Source organism: Anas platyrhynchos, chromosome 14 (genome assembly GCF_047663525.1).
Source record: "Anas platyrhynchos isolate ZD024472 breed Pekin duck chromosome 14, IASCAAS_PekinDuck_T2T, whole genome shotgun sequence".
NCBI classification, from domain to species: Eukaryota; Metazoa; Chordata; class Aves; order Anseriformes; family Anatidae; genus Anas; species Anas platyrhynchos.
Genome location: NC_092600.1, coordinates 861,454 through 878,390, shown reverse-complemented (window position 1 = coordinate 878,390; position 16,937 = coordinate 861,454). Strand labels below are relative to the sequence as shown.

At 48.2% G+C, this 16,937-nt stretch overlaps 1 long non-coding RNA gene across 1 annotated transcript; it reads right to left on the bottom strand.

Moving 5' to 3' along the window:
* Window positions 1-1,131: 1,131 nt before the first annotated feature.
* On the bottom strand, window positions 1,132-9,047 carry LOC119718373 (uncharacterized). The gene is made up of 3 exons (XR_005269397.2): window positions 8,707-9,047; window positions 7,782-7,942; window positions 1,132-6,899 (listed from the first exon to the last, which is right to left on the bottom strand). It is a non-coding gene; the product is annotated as an uncharacterized lncRNA (long non-coding RNA).
* Between the last annotated feature and the right edge of the window lie 7,890 nt (window positions 9,048-16,937).

The window sequence follows — 16,937 nt, the reverse complement described above, 5'->3', positions numbered from 1 at the left end:
TCATTTTCTGTTTTGAGTGCTATAACTTCTCTTGGTTATTTCAGAAGATCCTCTGCTGGTTCATGTATATGTAAATATAGTTTATGGTTGAGAATTACATCAGCACATGCCAGGAGTTGAGGCATGCAGGGCACTGTTACTTTGGCTTGGTAGAAGAAAAACACTCCTAGCAATGCACACCCTTCTGCTTGTGGTATCACCTGTTCTACTCCAGGGATTTCGGCCTCCTGAGACACCGTACAGTATTCCAAATTTGTTATTGCACAACAGATGACAAATAACCTTAATTGTTATCCTTTCAGCTATATGCAGGCAATGACAGTAGAAGTTTGCAACTTTTTTTAACAGGACCTGTCAGAATAACATGATTAAATGCTGCTGTCATATCCCAAAATTGTGCCTACTGTAATCTTCAAGTTTTTTCAACAGTTTTGATGGTACCTTATTTCCATAATAGCAGATAAACAACCATGTAGTACAAGGCTATAATTTCATTGATTGTTCCTGGCAACCTTGTATACTGTGACAGCTCCTGCAGCTCGAGTGATTTGTCACTTGGATCTCAAGATTCAACTCTTCTGTCTTACGCGGGCTCATATTTTACATACAAACCACTGACATTTCCCTTCCCCAAAATAAAAATGTAAAGATCACACAGAACTCTGATGCTTTTACCACACCTGCAGCGGGTCAGTAAAGGCACCGAGCAGCGCCCCTGCCGCACACGCAGGCACTGGGGCCGACATTCCCTCTGCTCCTTCCCCACCTGGCCACCCGGCTGGGACTGAGCCATCCTCCAGGGGAAGTCAGGAGAAGCTTGAGGCACAGAAGAGAAGAATAGGCTCTTCAAAAAGGAGCCTGACCCGCAGCTGGGAAACCTCAGCTGCGCACGTCCATCCTGAGCCAGCTCCTGGGCTTGTGCCCCCGTGGGATCACCACAGCCCGGGCAAGTGGGATGGGGTCCATGTGGTGGTCTGGGGGTGCTCGTGGAAACCACCACTGCCACGCGGGTGCTGGAAACGTAGCCTTTTTGTCTCCGTAAAAGACAAACAGTCAGCATCCTCCTTTGTAAATGATGCAGCTGTAAGAAATTAGGAAATAACTTCTAGATAAATAGATTTATTGGTGCAATTTGGTTTTACATGGCTAGAATGGTGTGTTTATAAAATATTTATAGTTTTCCTCTGCAGTGATGGAATGAGAACCAATTAAACAATGTGTGGGTCTTCATTAGTGCTATTTCACACACAGGTTTGTTTTCTGCCTCATCTTGTCCCTTCATTAAGCTTGCCCTCATAATAAGATGACCCAGATCATTAGTTAATAATTAACTCTTCAGTATAAAATCAGATTCCTCAACATAGCATTACTGGTTACAAATTTAAGATTATGCATAAACCTGTATGCATTTGTCTGTTCCATATTTAAGTCATTCCGTTATTCATCCAAAACCTCATCAGAACAGATAATAAACTACTTCATGAACAGATGTGCCACTTATTCATCTAGTTCTATAATGATAATGAAGAAAATTTAATCTGGAGTGTCTATGGAAGATGATCTAAAAGACAGATTGGTGTGAATAATAAAGACACTACATAAGAATTTAAAAACTGACATGAAAAGGCAATCATTAACTACTCTACAATGCTGCCTTTGATATAGTCCGATAGCGTATAAAAACAAGCACCTCTTGGGTGTTGGACTCCACAAGGAGCTACTGTTTCTGCAGATGTAAATGCTCTAAATTGCTTTTACTTTAAAGAAATATAAAAGATAATTTCTCTTACAGCTGGAAGCAACATCTGACATTGCAAAATGCTGAAAACATGTTGGAGAGAGACTGGAGATTTCAGACATTCAAGGTGAGCGAGATAACATGCATAGCAGAGTATTTAGCCAAAAAATAGAAAAAGGCAGAGACAAATTGGAATCTATGAGACCAACATGCTCTGAAGAGCCATTTATCCCTCATTAGCTAGATATATATTTATCTGTTTCCTCATATATGCTGCTATTGATTCCTGTCAATAGAAAAAAAATCAGGAATGCAATAGAGCCAGGAGGCACTTACTGTAGATGAATATTTGCAAAGACGCTAATGGAGATGCACAGCTACATGGTTGCTGTTAACAGTCAAAAAGATCATTTAAAATCCCCAAAGTGTCTTTGAAGAAAAAAAAAGGCACTGGATTCAATGTTGGTGAAATGTCCTAGATTGACAACTGTCTTCTGTTTATTCCTACGGCAAGAAAAGCACAAACTGCTCACTGCAAGCTCTCCAAGCAATGAACCGGGGGATGAGGACAGGGGATGGAAGAAGACAAAAAAAAAAAAGACAGAGAGACTATCTGGGGGAGGGGGCAGGGGATAGGAGTCCACAGATTGATGCCCATAAAGTTGCATTGGCTTTGAAGTTTACACTGGCTGCACATGAACCACCTGCAGGTTGTCATGAGCACGTGAGGCAGCCCGGTGGCAGAAGTCACCGCTTGCTGCTGGGAAGCCCAACGTGGAGCCCTCGCCCCTTGGTGGGCAGGCTGGGGACATGGTGCTGGCACAGGGTGGTGCTGGGGCCACATGGCTGGAGTGGAGCTGTGAAACCATGCCAGCACCCAAAGAAAACACCTTTGGGCTCATGGATGTAGTGACTCGTGCAGCAATGCGGGACATCAGCGTCCCTTCCCCAGGGCTGCTATCTGCACGTCCCCGGTGCTGTGCTCCCACGTCCTTAGCTGACAGAGCCAAAGTCATTCCCTGCAGAAAATGACCCTGAGGGGAAGCAGCCCCATAACAGTAAATCTTTTTTTTTAACAGTTTGTCAACAAAGAAGTGCTGTTTTTAGCACCAAAAATATTGCCAGCCTCTTCCAGCATCTGTCACAGCAGCAGCCGCCACCACTGCCACAAATTCTGGGTTAAGGAGACAAGCAATATAAAAGTGTCTGAGAGGGCAATGTGGGAACTGGGTTTCTCTTTTATGTCAGGTCCTTGAACATCGCGTGGACCCAGCAGGGAGGGAGGAAGGATCCAGCCCACGCAGGTCTCAGAGCTTGCTGTAGCATTGGGCTCTGGAGCTGTGGTAACCAGGCTCTGCAGGGGCAGAGCTTCCTCACCCTCTGCTTCTTCCTTACCGAATTCAGGGGCAAAGCCCATTGTGCTAACTTTCCTGCAGCTTTTCCTTTGGTTTCAATGGAAGTAGGGCTTGGTTTAATTTACCAGACTCTCAGCTGACGCCTTTCAGATTCAAGGTGCTCCCCTAACTCTGTATGCACTCTGTACCCCTGCCTATCTCCTGCATTATTTGGTGGCCTCGTGGAAAGGATCATTCAGGGCACGTTGCCGAAGAAGCTACACAAATGTGAGAGCACAGCGGTGAAAGGGAGTCCCCTTGCATGCCCACCAGCACCCCAGGCTGGGGGCAGCTCATGGGAGCTGCTCTGCCTCCCGCAGAGCCCAGCTGGCCGCAGAGGTCCCTTTTTGCCTTCAAACCCCAGAGAGAGAGCAGAGGGAGTGCTGCGGCCTGGCAGCGCTGGGCACACTGCCACCAGCAGCCAGCCCGGAGACATGGGGAGCCACCGGCGTTGTGAGATCCCTGGTGATTGCCGTCAGACCTAAAACATCACAAAAAAAAAGCAGAAATGTATCAGAGTTAGTTCTATGTTTTCAGATTAGTCGTATGCCTTCTCTAGCAGCTAGCCTTTCATGCGGTAGATTTTAGCACTTCTTGCAAGATTTCTGCTTCTCAAGGACTAGCCTGAGCTGGTCAAAAGGATAAGCATTTAATCTTCCAATGATAGAGCAGACGTTTTAATAGTTAAGATTGTTTTACTCTTAGGATAACTTCAATAAAGGATATACATCTTCCCAAGGACAAATAATTACTTGAGCAGCCTACAGCAATTTGTCAATGAAAATGACCCTGGGACTAGTTAAAGTTCATGAGGTGCAACGTGAGTCACCATTAGAAAATATCAGAACTATTTCTCTCGGTGACACAGGGTGAAAATTCAGTAACAAATTGGTAGGAAATACAATGACCCCTGCTAAATCAGAGATGAGTAGATGAAGAATTACTGTAGTTGCTCATTTGGGAAGCAAATGCGAGACAATGTATTTTGAGTGCTTGAGAGGAAATTTGGTATCTTTGGTAACACAGAGATAGAGATAGAAGGCAGATCATCCGCATGGTTGCCATTTATTACTGTAGTCCCAGAACTTGAAGAGGCAGTGTCAGGCTCTGGCAACAAGCGCTGTCCTCACAAGCTCTGGTTAGGCAGGGCCTCGGCCAGACGCCCACTGCCCCATCCCGTGGCCGTGTCCGAAGGCTCACCGACAACGCCTGCCCTCCTGCACCCCACTGAGGGGAAGCAGATGGGGCAGCAGCTCCGTGCTGCTGTCCCTTCAGGCCCCATGCTGGCAGCAGCTCTGTCCCAGCAGCTCGGTGCGGGTGCGGGGATGCACGGCAGTGTGCCTCGTGCCCTCCCCAGGCAGCTCCCCGGCCGTTTGCTCCTTGCCCAGGAGCAGGAGCACCGAGCAGCCTCGGGGTGAGCCCACGTTCACTGCCCCTGCAGACTCTGCAGAGCCGTGCTTTAAACCGGGCGGCAGTGGCAGAGTGAGTATGGCCACTGATCAAACATGCACTCTGATGGATCACACGCAATCTTAAATATTATAGGAGAATGTATTTCATCTAGACAGGAAACTTTAAGTAGGACACAACAGACATTTTTCTTACAATATTAACAATTTACCATCTGAACTTTATCTTCTCCTTGGATAATAACCACCAGACATTTGGTAAGGGAACAATTGATTTAAGATCTCAATCAAAAGGAAGCATTCCTCTTATCTGTATAGCCAAGCAATGAAGCAACAGTCATCTGGGGTTATTGTACATTTGTCAGTCCATTAACAGCATAGACTGAAGATCTATATATGGAATGTAAGACATTTGCGGAAATGACTCTTGCAAAAATCTTTAGCGGTTAAGAGCTTGCAATCTATGCCTTTCCCTTGATTTCCACAGCATTTACTATTTAAAAAAAAAATCAAATCATTTTCATACTTCTTTATGCTCAAACTCTCTTCTCCACTTCGACATGCTTTTTGTTGATGATTTAGCTGCTGCTCTGATCCAGAGCCATGTGGTGCACAAGGTATGCTTCCCTCCACCCCTCCGCAGTGAGTCTGCACGCCCTCATCCGTGCTGGTGCAAGTGCAGGGAACCTCTCCCACAGGCTTAGAAATAAGACCACACAGCTTAGCAGTGATTTAGGCTGCATTAGTCTGTGTTCTGAAATATTTGCCTCTGTGGATTTATCAGTGACCTATTCCTAAGCAAACACAGGAGCCCAAGGTGCTGGGCAATCTGCTCACCAGCAAAACCGGAGGAGTATTTGACACGTCTCTTTTCAATCCTACTCATCAGCTGAAGCTGGGGGAAGAATTCATCACAAGTTTACAAATGAGAAAAGCATGTCAGGCTTGTATTGCATGCCCACCACTGAGTGTGAATGCAGTTTGAAATGCACAGACCAACGAAGAACGGCTGATTTCAAACAAGATAACATTTTTTCCTCACATTCTGCTCTGTCTTGTGGACACTATACTGATGTGAGGCAGAGATGTCAGGTCCAAACTATTCCGAATTTTTGTCAACAAACATACTGTGATTTAAATGAAAGACCCATATCCCTTTTTCTTCCTAAACTTATTTCTAGCAATTATATTAAGTCACAGCTTGCAATCTGTATTTGGGCTAAGTGCACCCTCGACTGATTTTATGTAGGATTGCTAAAAGCAAGAGATTTGCTATCCAAGGTTTGCTCTACTGTAAATGGATGATGCACTGTTATCAATCAAATCTGAATGATTACTGATCTAGGCCCATGGTTATGAGAGCAAACATTGATTCTAGCTCTTCTTGCATGGCTGCACGTGTGCCATATTAGATGCAGTAAGTACTGCTAAAACACCAGCTAACTTCTTCGAAAGCTGTCTGGAGTGGAAAAATAGCTGTGCTTAGTAGGCAAATGTGCTGACGTACCAGTAAACCCAGAGAACGCTAAGGATTTCTCTAAATGACGTAAGAATGAAATAAAACCAGTAACAGCCCTTAAGAGAAAGGCCGTGGCGTGTTTCTGCCTGCACAGAAGTTACCAGCAGGGACCCCTGCTCCAGCGCTGGAGCACAGAGCTCGGGCTGCGGTGCCAGTACTGAGGACACCAGCTTGGACCAAAGCTGCAGTGCCACGAAGCCCCCCAGGGGCAGCCCCCCAGGAGCTCCGCACCTCCCTGGGCACCTGCAGCCACCCGCTGCCCCCATCGCCCACCGCAGAATGGGGAACAGGTCCCTGGGGTCCCTCCCCAGCCGTGCGCTGCCCCTGCTGCCACCCCAACACTCCTGGGCGAGGGGCACCCACAGAGCCCCCCGCTGCCCCTGATGCCATTCAAAGAGCAAGAGGCCGACTGCACGGGCCTCAGCGTCCACCGCACTCGCCCAGCCTGAGCCCAGCTTCGGGCAGGTCTCCCACATGGCATGGAGCAAGGTGGCTGAGGAATCTGGTGCAGGCCATGTTTATTTTTAACGTGACTGTTCTGCAGAGATAATTGTGTCAAGCTGAATGCACAGCACACGGGTTACATTTCTATTCAGTTACCATGGTTGCTAATACTTAAAAAATTGCCTGAGAAAGGACTGGAATTGTTCTCTCCATGCCGGGAAACGTCTCCCTGTCTCCTTCCTGCCCACATAGTGCAGCAGCACTGCTGGCCTCTGCTTCGGATGTGAAGCTTGTGGAGATCCGCTTAGCTCGGTTTCTTGCTCAGTTAATGTCCTCACCTCCACTTTTGTTTTATTCAGGGAGAAATCTTTCTTACTGTCGCTGCCAGTAGGCATCTGTGGGAGAAAAGAAAAGTGCGCTTGTGTCCCAGGCTGTTCTTGCACATTCGATCTGAGCCAGTACCAGCACACACTGCCTCACATACCAGAACCAGGTAAAAGCCTAGAAGAGCAAACCGAGTGGAAACAAAATTCATGCTCCCTTAAGCACAATGCTCCTCGCTGATAAGCAATTAATGCTCCAAGAGAAAACCTGGTGGACAGAGAGCTAGCATTTCCCAGATACAATGATCTGAGCATAACGGAGTGAGTTCAGCAGCGTAAGCCCTTGCCTTGTCCTGGTGCTAAGCAGAGGCCGCTCAGCAGCAGCAGCTCCCTTCTTGGTGGCTCCTCCAGCAGGATGCGAGCAGTGCTGGCGTGCCGTGCCGGGGCACCACGGGCTCACACGGCACGTCAGGGCCCCGGGGTGCACCCAGCACAGGTGTCCTCTCCCCAGCACCACGGGCTGTGCTCAGATGGACGCGAGCCATCCCAGCTCTGCAGTCACCACGGGCAGCGTGAAACCCTTCCAGCTGCCTTCAATATTCCCCACAGCTCGGGGCAACAGAGAAGTATTGCACCAGTACAGGTTTGAAAAGCCTTCCGGCTCCAGGTCTGCTGCAAATCCTCCAGCAGGCTGATTTCCCTCTGGCTCTCTACCTCCCTGCATCCAAGAGACGATTGCCTCCATACGAAGTAAAGGAAAATGTTGCACCAAAACCCACCTGAACACTGCAGAATTAAAATTCACAATGAATTATGCATTATCAGTTAGGAAAAACAATTAGCTTAGTCATTAAATCTCTCAAATGGTTTCAGAATCAAAGGGACTTTGGTTCAATTTACCTTCATTTATGGGTGTCGAAATAAGATTTAGTGCCAGTTTAGCTAGAGTCTTACCTTTATTCACTTCTCTGACCATTTCCATGAAGGTGGTTGCCTTTGTCCAGGTGTGTGCGTTGCCCAGGAAGTGTAACTGGGGAGTGCTCATTATCAGTGAGCAATTCTCCTTTCTGCTGTTTTAGTGAATTCTTTAATATTATCCAGGTTTTACAAGAAATCTGGGGACAAGAAGTTAAACTGGATGATGGAACAATAACAATACTCATTTTCTTTATTTCAGCTTTTCCTGTTGTACCTATTCAATGCGTTAACACGTCCTCATAAACATTTTCCAGCAACAGCTTTCGTTCCCAGGCAACTCTTCTTTTCAGACTCATCTCTAACCTGATTCCATTCAAACATACTCCTCCTGGCACCCCAGTTTTCATGTATCACACAGCAAACTGGGTGGTAGATTCAAGATCATTCTTTTATTTAAAAAAAAAAAAAAAAGGCATTATTTTAAACTATTTTGTCTAGATGTCTGTCTGCTATACGGGCATCCCTCTGAGTCTTCTGCAAAATGAGAAAAATAAACGACAGTATTAAAGCTATCTATTGCCAAAATTAATTCATTTGAAGAAGCATCACAAAAAGAATGTTTCCACTTTCCCAGCTTTTCCATTAATTGAATTAAGTTCTACAAACTGAAAAATGACCTCCAGGCACTGGCCTTGACATAAAGCACTCCAGCAACCCAGCAAACTGAGCCTCGTGCCCACTGTGTGCTCTGCCCCAGCCCCAGGGCAGCAGGGCTGGCACATAGCTGCAGGACACGCACCCAAGGGGCACGCAGCCAAACATACCCAAAGATGTGCCATGCGTCTGTGCTCCACTTTAAGCCCCTACAATGGGTGCTCAATATTCCTGCCCATCTGTCCCCGTGCTTTACTCTGTTACTCTGTATGTTTATTGCAGCCGTTAACAAAGTGAAGGCGTTTACATTACACAGCATCATCTGCGGCTCCAGCACCAAACACCCTGGTCAGACCGCGTGGCTCTGCCGCACGTCACCCGGTACATGGCACGTTTGGCTGGGAAGTGTCTGGAGAGGGCAGGCGAGACATCACAGTGCTTCCTTTTGCTTGCAAAGTCTGCCAACGGAAAAAAGCAATAAACCCCCCGGATCATTGACATTTCAGTGAAAGAGTTGTGGAATTAAAGCTCACCTGGCCCTGCTCCTGCAAAATGAGTGTATGGTTTATTGCTACCTATTCATAAAGTTATCCATCATTCCTCACAAAATTTGGTATGAATTCATGTGAGAAGTCATTACATGTTGCAAGGCTCACCTGCCGTTATTCTCCTGTCTTTATGCTCACCCAACCCAGCCGCAGAAGTAACGCTGCACGGCACAGCGGTGGGGACGAGCGATGTCTCGGGATGAGGCGGCCCCGGGGCCGGGGACACGTGCCAGCAGGACCGGGGGAAGGTGAGGACACGAGGCCACGGCTCATGTCTACGCATAATCCGCTCTGTCTCAATTACACAGTTCCCAGGCAGCTAATAGCCCAGTAATGACACGCTGGAAAGAACTGGCGAGTCCTCGCCGGCTGCTACGCCTGCAGAATACCGAGATGAAGCTGGGAGCTGCTGGCTGAGCGAGGGCAGACATGCCGGGTGCAGGGTGTTGCCACCAGACACCTTGATCCAAAATGCTCTCCACGGATGTCCCTGGTGAAAGCCCAGGAAGGGTGGAAGTAAGTGGGGGTGTGTGGGGACAGGGCTGTTCCCACCCAGTGGGGTGCAGGGCATCCTCTGGGCAGCCAGCCGGTCAGAGCTGCTTGTTGGACTATTAGTGCTCAGCTGGTTTGAGCAGAGGCTCCTCCTTAGAGAATGGTGCTCCCTGGCCACCTCTGGGGAGAAAAGGGGCATTGACGTCAGCCTTCAGACATCCTGAGATACAGAAAACAGGTTATAAATACTATGAAATTCTACATGCAATGCACTTAATGTGTGCACCAAGCATGGGGCAACGGAGGGCACCTGAGACCCAGGTCACAGAAAGTGTCCCACGTGCAGCATTCACACGAGCAGATCAAATAGTGCTTTAGGGAGAACCTATAAATATTAATCCCGCACCTGTTCCAATTACCAGCAACTAGCAGGAGCAGCCATGCCTGGTGTGCGTGGTGACACAGAAAGGAAGCAGTTCGTGACAAGTCTCCCATGTTTACTTTCACGCTCTTCTGTAGAATTGCGGGGGCTTTTTTTTTTAATTGGCACTGAGGTAAAAGCAAATGAAATCTAATCCTGGGCTGAAGGGGTAAAGCTGCACAGACGGGCACCGCATCCTCACCAAGAGAAAGAGAAGGGTTCAGCAGGTACTGAGCTTAACAAAGGGACCTCTGGAAGGCAGGCTAATTTGAAGCACATCGTATGCCTGTATCTACAAGTGCCTTTGGTTACCTGAATTATTCACAATTGCTCAGCATATTGTCTTGCAAGAAAATGCAGTAGATACTAAATTTTGTTTAGTGTCAATATAGAATTCATTGCTCCCTCTGTACCCCATGAGACACTGCTTTGTCACTGGTCAGAGCAGCCGCACTCAGAGGCTGTCAGGTTAAAGCTCTTTATACACGCTACTCTTCTGTAACAGATTGCATTACTGGGTAAAGGGCAATCCGTTTGGTTCTGCCCACCTGAAAATTTACAACGCTTGAAAGCAAGCTGCTGTATTTCACCTGCTCCTGAAGCCTTCCTTCACCCACGGCGTTCTGGTGGAATTCAGCCTCAGGACAGGGAAGGGGCTGTGGACCCCGAGCCCCCCCAGGTCCCCTCACCTCCTGCCCCGTGCTCCCGGGAGGCACAGCCGCTGCCTCTCGCCCAGCGCGGTGCTCCCTGAGGGAGCTCAGCCACTCGGCAATGCAGGTGACACGGCGCAGGAGTGTAAAACAGCAGGGGAAGAAACAGAGAATGGCCACAAAACATTTTTCAACAGATCAGCTCAAAGTGCTCTTATAGCCGTTACTCATGCCACGAGACACTGCTGTGATACAGCGATTAACACATCCACCCATAAAATATTATGCCTGTGCTGTTTAAGTCACCTCCAAGTCCTTCAGTGCAGAAAACTTTTTTACAACATCACTGCGCTGCACAGGGAGCATCACCCCGAGCACTGTGCCCTGTAACCCACGGGCGCCTGCCCCTCGCTGGCTCCTGCTGCATGGTGAGGGAAGAGCAGCGTCACGAGTGACTCGCCAAGGTGACCGAGGCACCCTGAGCACAACAGAAACCCGCTCCCAGAGCCCACTCCTAGCTGGACCCTGTTTCATCTTGAAGGTGCTGGAGCTCTGTAAGGAGGCACCAGGGCAAGCGCTTCAGAACAACCCCAGTCTGCGAGGGAGGAAAGATGACACCAGAGGAAACCAAGCACTGACCCTCAGCAACAGATTAATTTTGCTGTGTGCCTGTAAACTGATAGGTAATCTAACGATATTCAGAAAAGCTCTCCTTCTGACCCTGCAGTGAAAGCACTGGAAAAACCCCGACTAGTAGAGATGTTCCTTCTCCTGCCTCTATCTTCACACCAAGAGACTGGCTGTTGGGCTGCGTTGCCAATTAAATTTTCTGGAACGGAGACACAGGAATAAATGTGTGCAAGGATAATGCCTCCTATGGCTATTAAAAGATTAGAATCACTTCTGATGCACACAGCATGGGGAAAGACAAACCTTCCTTCGCAGCCCTAACGGGAGCCAGCGAAGGAGCCCCGGACACTTCTGTGCTGTGCTCCAGCGAGCTCCGTGTGCCGCTGGGAAGGGGCAAATGTAGCGGGAGGGATGGGGACCCCTGGCACAGCAAGGCAGGGTGGCTTTGCTCTGCAAGCGGGTCTGACAGCCCAGTGGGCAAAGCCAGAAAGCTGCTGGGTGGCTGCAGAGAGACCAGGGAGTGAGGACAGGGAGAACAGAAAGGCAGTTTTGAACACGGCGTACCCTGAGGTGAGGGTTTCTGGATGAGAAGCTGATGTTAGTTAACAATCTGCATGATCCCTGCTTATTCCCTCACCTGTTTCTCTATCCCTCTTTTTCAGCCCACATGCACCAAGGTAAACACTAGCACCGTGGTTTGGGTACCTCTGAAATTCAGTCTGTTATGCGAATATCGTGGGACCAACACCTAGGTGTTCTCATTCTGATCTCCCCCTTTTTGTTTCTGCCCTCCTGTTTTAGCCAAATGGACTCCTGCCATTCCTTCAAGCTGTATTCAGTTTCTGATGCATTTTCCATGAACAAAAGGGGAACTACTTTTTTTTTTCTTCTTTTCTTTCTTTTTTTTTTTTTCTTCCATCAGCAATTTTCTACAGTAAATAAGAAAAGGAAATGGAAAACCTTGTAGAAAGTCCCAGACTGCTGAGGCTTTTAAAATGGGCTCAGAGCTCAGGCAGAAGGCAGGTTAAACACAAATAGATGTGTTGAGCCAGTGCAGAAGATGACATTTCAGACCCACCATAAAGAAGAGGAATTAATTGAATGAAAGGACTGGGAACAACAAAAGCCTGAGCCTGAACCACGAGGAAGAGAAGAGGCAGGATGTGGCAGCACTGACAAAATTCAGCAGAGTTAAGTGTGGCCATGGAAGAGGTTTCTTTTACGTGAACACTGATCTCATTTTAATGCGACTGCAAGACACCACAGATTGGGTCATTTCCTTATCCCGGTCATGAGGTACTTCAGGGAACCCATGTTTCTGTTGCTGCCCAGCCTACAAACACAGGGCATCAGGCATGCCAAAAAAGCTTCAGTAGGAAAGAGGATGGGGTGCGGGCAGCACGTACTGGAGAGACAGGCAAACCAGGCAATATTCCTGGTGTCCCCTGAAATACGTCCCAGTCCTCAGAATAACACTTAAAAATGCATCACTTGGAAATGTGCCCCTCCTTTTACAGAAATAAATAACTGAAGTCAAAGAACAGGTTGCTGTTGGCAGATAGCAGCACTTGCCAGATATAATGACGCCTTTTCACGCAGTGTTAGTGCTCCAGAATGGTTCATCCCTGCTCAATGGTCCCGTTACGCTAAAAATACATAAGATGCATTGCAGCGTTTTCTCCACCAGGAAACCTACACATAATATTGCAGTCATCAGAACGGAGATTCAAATCCCTTTGTCATTTCTTCCCTCTCATTTGCCTACGAGAGATGCGAGTTAGAGCCAGCAAAAGAACGGGAGGAGCAGCAGCAAATCCCCCGGTGCCGCAGGCGTGCCCTTGCTCGGCGCAGCCGGAGCAGCTGGCTCTGCTGCAACGGTTCATTTGCGTGCGATTACCAACTGTGCATCTCCGTGCATATCCTCAACCCCAAATATTTAGATTTCTTGGGGGCTGGAAGCGGTCTCAGAGTACTCTGTTTCTGCATGTTCTGTTTCTACTTAATTATATTACTCATGAATAAGCAAAAGGAGGGCTTTACTCCTGCCTGAAGCCAGGCAGGTAAGCAAATGTTCCTTATCAGGCACAGAGACAACCCTTCTGTAACATCTTATCTGGTGCCGGAATATCTGGAGCACGCTTAAATGGCTGCTGAATTGGGTAGTCCTAGAGCACAATGTATAGCTAGCTGCCTTTTTCTGAATGTTTATCACTTCCCTGAGTCAGTCAGGGAAGGAATAGCTTCCCAGAGACAAATATGCTGAGATCTGAACTTAAAAGGTGTGATTTCGACTTGTGTGTCATTCTGAAAGCCTTACCATCAATCCATGACTTCATCTTGGATTCTCAGCATCGCTAACTTGTCCTGAAGCTGCCATTGATTTACGGCTCAATCTCGGAGCAGTTTGAAGAGTGTCTCCCCAGCATACAGCCTACTTATTTGAAGGAGAAATTGAATCTGATTGGAAAACTTCTTTTAATTTGCAAAACCAGAAAAGGTTAAAAGGGGCAGAGAAAAAACAACCTCCTCAAACCTCTGATTGATAATTTTTGACAGAGCAATAGAACAAGTGGTTCCCATACTGATTTCAGAAGGATGCACAGCCCTCTTCAGCTCTTCCATCACCAAGATGTGCTGAGAGGTCTGCCAAGGCCTTCCTGGCGCTGTGTGTTGCTGTCTGGCTTAGCACATTCCTAGAGCAGGCACTGATGGGCAGATTACAGCCTGCTCGTGATGTGCTGCAAGGTTTGCTTCCCTATGTTTACAGCACGTGGTGCCAGATGAGTTGATGCTGACCCTGAGCTACATTACCTATGGATGCTTTGGATCGCTTTACAGCTATGAGCGGGGTCCAGCCCAGCGCCACCTCCCACACACAACGCAGGCAGATGCACACCAGCCTCACGCACCCAGCGGGGAGGCTCCGGGCCCTGCTGAAGACCCGAGGCCAGAACCAGACCAGTGCTCTGCGCCTTTCCCAGCAGCTCCAAGCCGGGATCCCACTGCTTGCCATCTGCCACCACTGCTGCACTGCCGTGTGCTTGTATTTTCCATAAGGACTACGCAGGGTTTCAGAACGAGTGCCACTGTTAGCAGGTGAAGTACCTCTGCTACCAAACTACAGGAACAAAGCGGCTCCGAAAGGAATTAACGCAGTTCTCATTTGAAGTGTGCAGAGACACCTTACCGTGTCATTTTCCACTAAATGCATAATGTTTCTTTTTGCTGAATGTGTTTTCCATTTACCCAAGTCTGTACATTTGCTTTCTTTGTTGTTGCATTATGCCTGTAATGAATTTTCATTTTGTACATTGTAGAGAAATCTCTCAGTCATCACACAAATGCTGGTTCTTGTTTCTTCATCTAATAATTCAAAAGCAGAGACTGTAATTTTCAAGTAGAGACAAAAATGATGGTTTTGAAGATTGCGTTCTGTGCAGAATATTTCAAAGTACATCACATTTCTTCCACTGCAAGATCCTTGCTCACTGGTTTCTTCTTTGTGTTAGAAAGCTGTTACCAGCAATGTTGATATTTAGGTTTCTGGGTGAGTGTTGCAAACCCAGAAGGGAAATATCTGGAGCTGCTTTTCTTTGGCATTTCCCACTACTGGCTGCTCCCCGAGGAGAAGGACGTTCTTCATGCATGGCTTTGGCTTGAAGTGGTGTTTGTGTTCTGCCTCGGCATGGGCACCAGCACCCCGCTGGCTGTGGGAAGAGCAGAGGGCTGGTAGATGAGGGGCTGATGTGCGGCAACAGAAGGTGCAATGTTCATTTAAGAAATGCAGGAGTAGGGACGGAGCTGGCAGGCAGTGAGCAGTTCTCTCTCCCACTGTGCTGCATATTGTGATGGCTCACTGTTCTGGAGTTAAAATTGCTGTTTTGGATATTGTTAGCCTCCATAGTTCAAGATAGGACTAATTATGAGTAACAGACTGTACTGTTCTTTTATCACAGGTTTTTGATTAACATGAGACATTGTATTTGGTTATTTCCTGTGCCAAGTCATCCTTTCAACTACTGAAGCTTACATCTCTGGTTGTTCTTGTAGGAGAAAGAAAGAAAAGGATAAGAACTAAACTCCAGCTCTCTTCTGGCTCCTGCCCCATCACCTTCCTGGCATCACACGAGTCTCGCTCTACCTGCAGTGGGAGCTGAAAACAGTTAACCAGCACTGGGGTTTGATTCCAGCTTATCACCTTCTAGTGCAAGCCCAAAGCAGGGCTGTGACCTTCAGGACATAGGACTGAATGCTAAGCAAGACACACGCGAGGCTGAACAAGTGATGTGCAAATGGACTGAGCCTGGGAGAGGCAATGCCAGCGCACCTCAGGCGAGAGGGGACTGCAGGAGGATTAACACCTCACAGCGAGGGCTTCTGCAAAATGCCCTGTGTGAGCCTGTGCTGCCCGCAGTCACCCTGCAGCAGGGACACCTTGGGGACATTGCCCTGGGGACCCTGCACAGGGCTGAGTGGCATCGAGCTGCCACAGGCTGTGCCACTGCCCCCAGCCCCTGCCCCGTGCAGCCAGGCTGTGGGAGCAGCCCCCGCAGCTGCTGCAGCTCCAGGGCTGCAAGGAGGTTAGATCAGATCGGGTGGGCCAGATTTCTGGTCACCCGAAAAACAACAACCACCCTCCCTTCTCCCTCGCAGCCCTCCCACACACACATCTGCCATGCCTGAACTGGAAAATTAAATCGCTTCTCCGCTCAGCTGGCAGATTCAGCTGATAACTCAAGAGAACAACAGCGTTTCAGGGCGAGTTAACCACTTCAGCGGGGTGGCTGAAGGCAGGGGCTGGGAGCACAAGGGGCTTGCACAGCCGTGGACATGTGCTGCCCCTCTGCCAAGTGGGAGAGGCACGGGGTCGGTGGGGCACTGGGCAGCCAGGCTGCAGGAATGAAGTAGCAAAGGTCGCAAGGAATAGAGAATACGTCCTGGTGCGGGGAAACCTCCCCAGGTGCAACAGTGGGAAGAGTGGGGAAGGGCCAGGCAGATCTCTCAGATCTCTCCCCTTTCAGTATCTGCAGTTTCCCAACTCAAAAAAAAAAAAAAAAAAAAAAGCAAGCTTAACTTTTTTTTAAGTGTATTTTGTGACAATAGATTAAATATGTTGCAGGGAAACTACAAATATTAACCATAATTCATAATTAATTTTTCTCAACCCTTACTCAGTGCTTTCTCTGCTACTGAGAGCTGTAGGACCGCGGAGCTGCCTGTAACTCCCACCCAGCTGCCACGGGAGGCATGTGCGCTGCCCGGCTGGGTTGAGATGAAATGCCTCCTGCCACGCACTCGATGATCGTTTTATCTTTCCGGAGCTGCACCTAAATGCAAGCGCCTGTGTGACTTCTCGGTTGAACTGGCATTTAGGTGCAGCTCCAGAAAGATAACACTCCCAGGCTGCAGTTAAAGTTCCCTCTATTTAAGGAATTAACTAGTTTTGCTGACCTCCTCTCTGCATTGTATTTCCTCTTACCTTGTGCTTCATTAATCTTGCATGAAGCTATCCAGCCGCCAGTGGCTTGTGCTCAGGCTGCCAGGAACCAATCTGACAACAGATTGGAAACACCCTGTAAAATAATAAGCAGCTTTTACTGGAGTTATGAAAATACCTGTGTCATGTAAGGCGGTGCCATCAGCAGGGAGGCAGCTGAGGTCCTGATGGTGAGATTACGGCAGACGGAGACAGAGGTAAGGCATGGCCTGGTGACAGCGCTGGGGCAGGCTGGAAGGAAAAATGGGTGGGCACAGAACTGCAACAGTACCAAAGCTTTTATTAGTCCGCATTTCCTTT